Source organism: Tenrec ecaudatus, chromosome 15 (assembly GCF_050624435.1).
Source record: "Tenrec ecaudatus isolate mTenEca1 chromosome 15, mTenEca1.hap1, whole genome shotgun sequence".
NCBI lineage: Eukaryota > Metazoa > Chordata > Mammalia > Afrosoricida > Tenrecidae > Tenrec > Tenrec ecaudatus.
Window position 1 is genome coordinate 47,798,831 of NC_134544.1, and position 11,032 is coordinate 47,809,862.

Sequence of the window (11,032 nt, forward strand, 5' to 3'; positions counted from 1 at the left end):
GGATAATTTATCATGTGAACTGCAGTGAGGTTAGCCATTGTAAGACCTGCTAAGGACTTTTATCAGAGACAAGGTGCTCTCTCTCTCTCACTGCCACCTAGCTGATTCTGACTCATCATGATCCCTTAGGACAGGGTGGAAAGCTTCATCCTTCTCCCACAGACTGGCTGGTTGTATCGAACTCTGGACCTTGCGGCACACAGCCCAATATGTAACCACGCTGCTACTAGGAACACACTGTGGAGTATGTGTGTGCCACAGTAGTGTTGAACTCCATCAGATTTCCCGTGGCTGATTTTTAGATCGCTTAGACTTTCTTTCAAGGTCCCTGAAGGTGTGCCATATCAGAGCACCAGAAAGAACTGACTGTAGTAACAGAACATGAAGGCACGAGAGAATGACAAACCTAGTACTGAAAAACTCCACTGGGGCCTGAAAGTGGCGGGAAAAGGTTAAAAACAAGAACACAGATCGGAAGACCTTTGGAAGCGCTAAGGGACATGATTATGAGCCCATTCATTAGGGCAGTGCCCAGCAGGGAGCCAGATGTAGGTTGAAGAAGTATTTCTTTGGCAAAACCAGTAAACTGATTAATCAATAGGGAGATAGTCAGATTGAAGAGGAGTCAATTAAAAGATGTCTTAAAGAAGAGCAAGGGGCGTTTTCCAGTCCAGTCTGTGAAAACGCTCCTAAGGGCTAGCAAACAATCCCTGAACTAACTACAAGCTTTTCTCTTGTGAACTGTTTTGTTCTGTTCTTTGTCAGTGGTTTGTTTTTGTTGTTTTGTTATCTGGTTGTATACTGTTGCTTTGTTTTCCTCTGTCTTGTTTTTGTGCATGTTAGTGTCTCCACAGGTCTGTCTGAATAGGACAGGCTGGATGAACTATCTGGAGGAAAAACAACGGGACCGGCAGTTCCGGGGGGAATTGGGGTGGAGGGGTAGGGGGTAAGGAAGTGATGTTAACAAACACAGGGACAAGGGAAAAACATGGGACCCAAAATGATAGAGAGGGGAGAGTGGCACATCTGGTGGGGAATGATCAAGGGCAAGGTTGTGTAGAGAAGAGGTATACTCTAGCCCAGGTGGCGATGAAGCATGGTAGTAGGGCAGGAGGAAAGTCAAGGGAGATGGAGGAAAGAGCTAGGAGTCAAAGGGCATTTATGAAGGTCTAGACAAAGACATGTACATGCAAATATATATAGGAGGATGGGGAAATAGATCTATGTGTCTATATTTATAGGTTAAGCATTAAGGTGGCGGAAGGACCTTGGGCCTCTACTCAAACACTCCCTCAATGCATGAATACTTTCTTTTATTAAATTGGAACTCTATGATGCTCACTCTCCCGACACAACGGCTGGAGCCAAAGTGGGTGAACAAGTAAATGTGGTGAAGAAAGCTGATGGTGCCCGGCTATCAAAAGAGATAGTGACTGGGGTCTTAAAGGCTTGAAGATAAACAAGCGGCCATCTAACTCAGAAGCAACAAAGTCCACATGGAAGAACACACCAGCCTGTGTGATCGAGTGGTCGCGAAGGGATCAGTTACCAGGCATCAAAGAACAAAAAATCATATAATTGACTGCACACCTCCATGATAGGATCGCTGAAGACAAATGGGTGCATAAGCAAATGTGGTGAAGAAAGCTGATGGTGCCCGGCTATCAAAAGAGATAGTGTCTGGGGTCTTGAAGGCTTGGGGTGAACAAGCGGCCATCTAGCTCAGAAGCAAAAAAGCCCACATGGAAGAAGCACACCGGCCAGTGCGATCACGAGGTGCCAAGGGACCAGGTATAAGTCATCATGCAAAAAAAAAAAAGATATATGTGTGTGTGTATGTATGTGTATATGTATGTGTAATATGTACCACATTAAATGAAGGGGGAAGTGCAGAGTGGAGACCCAAGGCCCAAGTGTCGGCCAATGGAGATCCCCTCATAGAGGGGTTTAGGAGAGGAGATGGGTTAATTAGGGTGCGAGGTAGTACTGATGAAGAACACAGCTTTCCCCCAGATCCTGGATGCTTCCTCCTCCCAACTACCATGATCCGAATTCTACCTTGCAGGGCTGCATAGGGCAGAGGCTGTACACTGGTACATATGAGGGCTGGAGACACAGGGAATCTAGGGTGGATGATACCTTCAAGACCAAGGGTGTGAGGGGCAATGCTGGGAGAGTGGAGGGTGAGTGGGTTGGAAAGGGAGAACTGATTACAAGGATCCACATGTGACCTCTTCCCTGGGAGAGGGACAGCAGAGAAGGGGGGGAGGGGAGACTCCGGATAGGGCAAGATATAACAAAATAACGAGGTATAAATTACCAAGGGCACATGAGGGAGGGGGAAGAGGGAAGGGAGGGGAAAAAAAGAGGACCTGATGCAAAGGGCTTAAGTGGAGAGCAAATACCTTGAGAATGATTGGGGCAGGGAATGTATGGATGTGCTTTATACAATTGATGTATGTATATGTATGGATTGTGATAAGAGTTCTATGAGTCCCTAATAAAATGTAAAAAAGAAAGAAAAAAAAGAAGAGCAAGGGGTTATCAGGGATTTATTTTTTCCAAATTATCTTGTCTCCATCCAGAAGGAGGGTAAAATGCTGAAGGAGTGAGACATCAAAAAAAAAATTAACACTAGTGGTCAATAGTCTGGAGCATAGTCACTGTATAGAATAGAAACAATGCCACTGGGCACAGGATTAGAATCTGAGGTCCCCTCCCCTTGTGGAAGGCAGTGCACTTACTCAGGGGTTGCACGAAAGGTTGGTGTCCTCCAGTTCCTGTCTCTCGTGAATTCTTGATATGTTATTTCCACTATACCTTCCTTGAGCACGCTCTTCTCTCTATGACGTATTTCTATTGAACATATTCTAACACATTTAGTTCCGTAAATTTTCCAGCTCAAAAGTTGCGTGATTAGCATGCTTTACTGAGCATGAATATAACAGAAGATGGTAATTATTGGGTTATACAATAACATGTGAAAATTGCATATTATATATTCTTGTTCTTCAAGTACTGTCAACCATCAAGGTATTTCATTTATCCCAAAGCATCTCTGTCCCTAGAAGAATTCTGCTGCCCATCCATAAATGTGAGTATTACTATGCATGTTAAGATTAATAAAACATATTTCCCTTAGTGAAGGTCATTTAAAGCATAGATATGAATAAAAGGAAGTTCAAACATAAACTGAGGTATTCGTGGTGCGTTGGGAGTACCAAAGGAGAACAATGGGTTTAGTCTGAATGGAAAGAAATAAATACTAAATGACCCTAGCCCTTAGTCACAACGTAGGAATGGGATTTGTTCAGAGTAGAAAGGAGGACAAGAGAGGCCCAGCCAGAGAGGGAGACCAGGATGAGCAAAGATTCAGGATTATAAAAGAGTCACCCAGGGAATGATAAACAGCAAACCAATTCTAGCCTGGAGAGGAAGTGGAGAGAAAGAAGACAACTCACAGAAGGTCTTCCTTATTGCTTGTAAAGGTATTTAACACTGCACGGATAATTTGTTTTAGAGGAAGAAGCACAGAGCTAGTCCCTATGTGGGAGAAGCTAAAAGTGTCCCAAATGTTTAGTTGTTTTTTTTTCCCAAACTGCTAAACCACTCCATCATCACTAACATCAATAATTTCTCCTCCGCTAAGTGCTCTCTCTCCCGCTCCAGGTTTCTGTAATCTACAGTGTCTCGCAGCACTCACAATGCACCAAGGAAATGGCTCAAACGGTTTTGTGTGTTGGCAGTTTCCTAATTGGGGGGCAGACACCAGTCTGGAGAATTTTCCTTAGTCCTGTGGTTTCAGGGGCTGATGAAGCCTAAATCATCACATCAGACAATAGGCTGCTGGCTTTGGAAGTTGTCAAATCAAATCAGAAAATAAGCTGGTATCTCAAATTCCAAGAACTAGAAATCAGAGAGAATAGTGAGAAGATACAGAACCCAGAAAGAAAATCAACAGAACATTCATATGGACTGAAGGCAGATCATGCTATCCAGGGAAATTCTCCAGTAAAGCCACGACTCAAGATAATCATGCCTCATTAAAATAATGAATGGCTTAATCAAAAAGTGGACCAAAACCACATGCATGACCCGCCCCCCTCCAAAAAAAAAAAAAAGCAATTCACTGCCATTTAATTATAACCCTAATCTAAAAGCAATTAGTTCTTATGACAGGACCCTACTGGATACTAGCCCTAATGTAGAGATCACTAAAGATATGGGTGCTATCACAAAATGTGCTGAAAAAGATCAGATGGGACCTGGCTACCAGAAAGAATTGCATCCTGGGTTATAAAGCCATGTCTTAAAACAATTGGGCATCTAAGTAATGATTCAACTAGATCCAGATGGAAGATAAACTCTTGAAAGCTGAAGCTTGACTTGAATCATCAAATGAACTTTTCCCGACACCGATCCTGTCGGTCTTAGTGGGTGTCTTGAGGTCTTGTGTCTTGAACGAACAGGTTGATGCTGACAAAGCTGTTCAGATCTATGTTGCTGCTGCTGCTGTTGTTGTTGTTGTTATTGTTGTTGTTGTTAGGGGTCATGAATTGGTTCCAACTCATAGTGAACTTGGTACAGTGAAACAAAGCAAGACCCAGACCAGTCCATCCTGACAATTCTCTTCTGCTTGAGTCCATTGTTGCAGCGCCTGTGTCATCCAGCTTCCTCATTTGGCTGCTCCTCATCTGTACCAAACAGGGTGTCCTTCTCCAGGGCTTGGGCTCGCGTGACAATCTTTCCAAAATACATGAGAGTTTTCCCATTCTTGCTTCTAAGGGGCATTCCAGCTGTACTTCTAAGACGGACTTGTTGGTTCTTTCAGCATTCCCTGGCACTTTCAATCTGCTTAGTCGGTACCACAATACAAATGTACCCATTTTTCTCTGTTCTTTCTCATTCAATTTCCAACTTTTACATACATATGAGGCAAATGAAAATACCATGGCTTGGGTAAGGTACATCTTAGTGCTCAGAAGAACTCCTTTGTTTTTCACTGCTGTAAAAAGATCTTGTGTAGCAGATTTAATGTGCTATTTCATCTCTTGACCACTCCTTCCATGAGTATGAGTTGTGGATCCAAGCAAGACAAACTCCTTGACAATGTCCATTTCATATGATGTTAACGATTGATCCAGTTTGGAGGATTTTGGTCTTCTTTTCATTGAGTTGTAATCCACACTGAAGGCTGCGATCCTTGACCTTCCTCAGCAAGTGCTTCAAGTCCTCCTCACTTTAAGCAAGCAAGGTTGTGTCAAATGCATACTGCTGGTTGTTAATAAAACTTCCTCCAGTCCTGATGCTCAATTCTTCTTTATATAATCCAGTGTCTCTGATTATTTGCTCAGCATACAGACTGAATAATTATGGGGAGAGGATACAAGCCTGGCGTACACCTGTCCTGATTTTAAACCATGCAGTTTTCCCCAGTTCTGTTCAAACAATTGGCTCATAATCTATGGACAAGTTCTGCATGCACATAATATAACTGTCTGAGAGCCCCTTCTTCTCAAGGCTATCCGTAGTTTGTTTTGGTCCACAGATTCAAATGTCTTGTCATGGTCAAAGAGACACAAATAGACATGTCTCCGGTCTTCTTTGCTTTCAACCAAGATCCATTGGACATCAACAACGTTACCCCTTGTTCTTTTGAATCTGGCCTGAACCTCCGGCAGCTCTCTGTCAATGTTTTGCTGCTATCGTTGTTGGATGATCTTCATCAAAATTTTATTGCACGTGATATCAAGGATATTGTTCTATAATTCGAGCATTCTTTTGAGTCAACTTTCTTTGGAATGGATAAAAATATGGATATCTTCTTCAGTTGGCCACAAAGTTGTCTTGCAAATTCCCTGACAGGGAAAAGTGCTTCCAGTGTTTCATCAGCTTGTTGAAATATTTCAGTTGATATTCTATAATTTCCTGGAGCCTTGTAATACCGTCAGTGAAGCTTGAACGTTTTCCTTCAGCAACAGTGTTTTTGCTCATATGCCATCTCCTAAAATGGAATTTTAGTCCACGAGTCAAACTAGTCCACTACTTCTTATTGGTACAAACATTCTGTGTATTCTTTCCATCTTCTTTTGATGCTTCATGCATCATTCAATATTTTGCCCATAGAACATTTCAAACTAGAAACTTGAGACTTGAATTTATTTCTTGAGTTCTCTCAGTTTAAGATATGCTGAGCATGTTCTTCCTTTGGGATTTCTATCTCTAGGTCTCTTCACATTTCATTAAAATATTTGACTTTGTCTACTTGAGCTGTCCTTCAAAATTTTCTGTTCTGCTTTTTAACACCATCATTTCTTCCATTTTCCTTAGCTTCTCTGTGATGAAGATCAAGTCTCAGAGAATCTTTAGACATCCATGCTGATCTTTTCTTTCTTTCCTATTTTTTGTTTTCTAATGACCTTTTGCTTTCTTCACGAATGATGTTTTAGATGTCCTCCCATAGGCTCATGAGATCTTCCGTCATTAGTATTCAATGCAGAAAACCTGTCCTTGAGATGTTGTCAAGGACATATATATTCAAGGATGGAATTTGGCCCTAGTGGATGGGTTTTCATGTTCTTCTGACTTTCTCCAGTTTCCATCTGAACTGACATATGAAAATTGATGATCTGTTCCACTCACCCTGGGCTAGTTTTAAGTGCTAGTATTGAACTTCTTCGTGGTCTCTTCTCAGAGATGGAGTCAATTTTATTTCTGTGTATTCCATTTGGAAAAGTCGAATTGCCTTTTGCATTGTTGAAAGACGTTATTTGCCATGAACAAGTCGTTGGTCTTATAATATTCTATCATTAGATCTACAGCTTCATTTCTATCACTAAGACCATATTTTCCAAATACTAGTCTTTCTTCTTTGTTGTCAACGTTTGCATTCCAATCACCAATAATTATCAATCCATCTTGATTGCATGTTTGATCGACTTCAAACTGAATACATTGTAAAATTCTTCAATTTTTTCTTCACTAGATTTAATGGTTGATGCATTAATTTGAATCATAGTTATACTGATTTAGTTCCTTGAATAAGAATAGATACAACCTTATTACAATCTTGATTATCTATTTCCTTGAAAAATGAATTGTATGATTTCCTGCTACTAAATGCTCAATGTCCATTCATTTCAGCTCACTAATTCCAAGGATATCAATCTTTATGTTTTTCATTTCACCATTGACAATTTTCAATCTTCTTGTGCACATTTCTATACTTAGTTTAAAGTAGAATCCCACAAAACCCAATAACAACACAAGGAAGCATATGGTAGAGAAAAGTTTTGAAAGCTAAACCAGAAAACTGACACCACCCCCCTGCCATTTAATTATTATTCATCGGCTATACCCATAGCAATTCTACTTAGGCTTTGTAAAACTGCACATCTGTATAGGAGCAGGCAGTCTCATCTTTCTCCCATGCAACAATTGGCCGGTTGAACCACCGTCTTTGCAATCATCAATTCAATGCTTATCCAACTGCTCCATAATGTTTTCAGTCAAGAGCTAGTAAGATGCTGAACTAGAGTTGCAGTCATGTCCGTACGGGGACAAATCAAATCTTAAAATATTTCTTACTGCCATCAAGTCGATTCTGAGTATTATTAACTCTAAAATCTTTAGGGTCACAAAATTGACAACTCTTGGGAAACAAGTGGCTATTCAGAAAGAATATACATAGGGCAATTGATGGATTAAGGCAATAAAGTTGACATCATAGGCTATGATTTTTCTTTCTTGGTCAGTGGACTGAAAAACTGGCCTGGAATGTGCTTCTGGTTCCCTTCCATCTGAGATGCTAAGATCAGTTCGGTTCTTTGTCATCCCCACGGGATATCTTGAAGCACTTTGGAAACAGTTTAGAAGTTATTTTTTCACTTAATGCTGTACTCCAGAAAACTTTAGTAAGTTGGTATGATTGGGGTAAACATGGGAGAAGATAGATTATTTTTCTTTGTGTGATAGCAAAAGTTGTCTATACTACTGGGCATCCTCAGGGTGACCCATTATAGTTAAAATACTTATAGTCTCCCCTGGCTTGTATCACCCCTACTGGGACCCTAACTTACATATTCTCTTTCATTCTTCATTATTTTTTCCAGGAGAAGAGATGCCCGAAGCACTTTCTGTGCTCATACAATCTCTTCTTTCAACTTTATATCTCTGTGAGAAAGAACTTCTGTAACTAGGTTATATAAGAAAATCTCAGATGTAAATGTCTACAGAAAAGAAATGTGCTGCAACTTGAAAAAAAACTTTTAAAATGCCCACTGCAGCATCTTCACAAGGAAAAAGTTGGCATCAGACTCGATGTAGCTACTCAGCAAAAAGAATAATGCCCTTTTCAGAAAAGATACCCCCCACCTAAAAAGCTAAGTGTCTCTTGAAGGGGAATACAAAATCAATAATATTCAGAAAAATTAAAATTAAGACAACAGCAAGATATCACTGAAAAAAGTTGAAAATGTCAAGCTCAGATGAGGTTGTGCAGTTACCGATGGCTCCATGCCCTGTTGAAAATGCAGGCAAGGCAGCTATGGTGAAAAGAAAGCTGGTCAGTGTTCTAAGCAAATAGAAACCTACACTACGACCCAACACTCACGGAGAACATACATATCCAAACAATTGTAACTGATCCCTCAGTGGTGTGTGCAATTTAAGCAACCCAATACTCTTTACGTCAGTGGTTCTCAACCTTCCTAAGGCCACAGTCCTTTCATACAGTTCCTCATGTTGTGGTGACTTCAACCATAAAATTATTTTCACTGCTACGTCATAACTGTAATTTTGCTACTGTTACGAATCAGGAGACCCTTGTGAAAGGATCGTTCGACCCCCAAAGGGCTTGAGACCCACAGCGTGTGAACGGCTGGTCAAAGCGGATGGGTGTAATATGGAATGGATTATGCGGCAATTCTCAGCTCACTGTCACAGAATTGACTTCCAACTGACAGCAAGCCTACAGAGTAGAACTCCTTATGTGGGTCTCCAAGACTGTATCTCTTTACAGGAACAGAAAGTTTTGCCTTTCTCCCAATGAGTGGTTGGTGATTTTGAACTGCTGGCATGTGGTTAATAGCTTAATGCATAACCACTACATAATGAGAAATCACAAAATAGATGCACACATGCCATCCAAATGTATAATAAAAGCAGTGGATAGTGAAAAACTAAAATAATGAAATGCATATGACAATAATTATACATGTGCTAAAAATGCATTGCACATAAAACTGTATATATTTTACAAGAATATATCATAAACATAAATGCATTGATCATTGTGATCGGTTCCCCCTTACTCTCCCCCACCACCACCACCCACCCTTACCTTCCTAATATCAATATCACTGCTCCCTTTATTGATCCTAAGGGGGTTATCTGCCCTGGATTCTCTGTGTTTCGAGCTCTTATCTGTACCAGTGTATAGTGTACATGGTCTGGTCTACCCATATTTTTAAATTGAATTGGTATTATAGTAGTTGGGTGGGGGGAAGCACTAAAGAACTAGAGGAAGGTTGTGTGTTTCATCAGTGCTATAGTGCACCCTGAATGGCTCTTCTCTTCCTTGTGGCCCTTCTGATAGGGGGTGTCCAATTGACTGCTAATGGGCTTTGGTCTCCACTCTGCCCTTCCTCTCATTTCCACCGATAGGCTCTTTGTTTGTTTGTTTCTTTGGTTGGTTGGTTGGTTGGTTGGTTGGTTGGTTGGTTGGTTGGTTGGTTTGGGGTCTTTGATGTCTGCTACCTGATCTCATCGACACCTCATGATCACACAGGCTGGTGTACTTCTTCCATGGATGGACAACAGAAATATGGGTGAAATGAGAGAGCAATCAGTATAAGTCATGGGAAAAAAAGAATAATTTATAAATTATCAAGGGGACATGAGGGAGGAAGAGGAAAAATGATGAGCTGATGCCAGGGGCTCTAATAGAAAGAAAATGTTTTGAAAAAGATTATGACAACATATGTACAGATGTGTTTGAGACAATAGATATATGTATGGATTGTGATTAGACCTGTAAGAGCCCCCCAATAAAATAAAATTAAATTAAAAAGATATGTAAATGCAGTAAAATAGTGCATTGTGTGGAAGAAGTCCTAAAATTTGAAGGAAGCCACAGAACAAAAAGAAATGCATGCCTTTTATTTCTGTTTTGCAGTAAAGTAATAAGAAAATGTGTGTTGTTAGGCGCCCTGGGGGGCGTTCGGATGCACACTTACTAGATGGGCAGCAGAGCCCAATCCTGCTGTAGGCTCACAAGTCTCACTGCTAGGAAGAGTCTAGATTTACCACCACTTCCAAAACAGATATGTCAGTTCTCTGACAGTCCATCATAAATTCAATAATTTTCAACACCACACTTCAAATATGCCACTTCTTATGGAGTCTTCCTTGTTCGTTGTCCTAACAGGGTCAAGGTTAAGTACGGAACCGCTATCTGCCGATTGACCGTTCAAATTCATGAGTCACTTCATTGGAGAATGATGAGGCTATCTGTTCCCATAAATAATTTTAGGCTCAAGTATACATATGATCTTTATGAGTCAGAATTTTTCCTATGGCCGTGGGTTGAGTTTGCGTGTTTTGCTTTGTTTTGTTTTATTCCTTTTCCAGCTTTCACATTTATATGAGGCCATTGAAAATGCCATGGTCTACACCTGTATGTTAGCTACCATTTATGGGATGATGACTTAGTAACAGATAACATACTCTCCCATCCCAATTTGTGCAGCAAGTAATATTAAAACTCACACCTCAAAAAAATGAGGACATGTAATTTATATCTGCAAATAAAGTTGCCTAATTGGGCAAACCAATTAGTGTTAGAAATAGGTATTGAAATAGGTATCAGAGTCTATCTGATGGCTAAGTAAATACAAGAAGGCATGACAATCTGATTACATAACATTGATGCTTTGATTTACAAATGTATGGTAAAAATTTAAATGCCTACAGAGCTTTCCACTCCTTTAGAAGAGGTACAGTCTCAGAAACCTGCAGGGTGATTCCACACTGT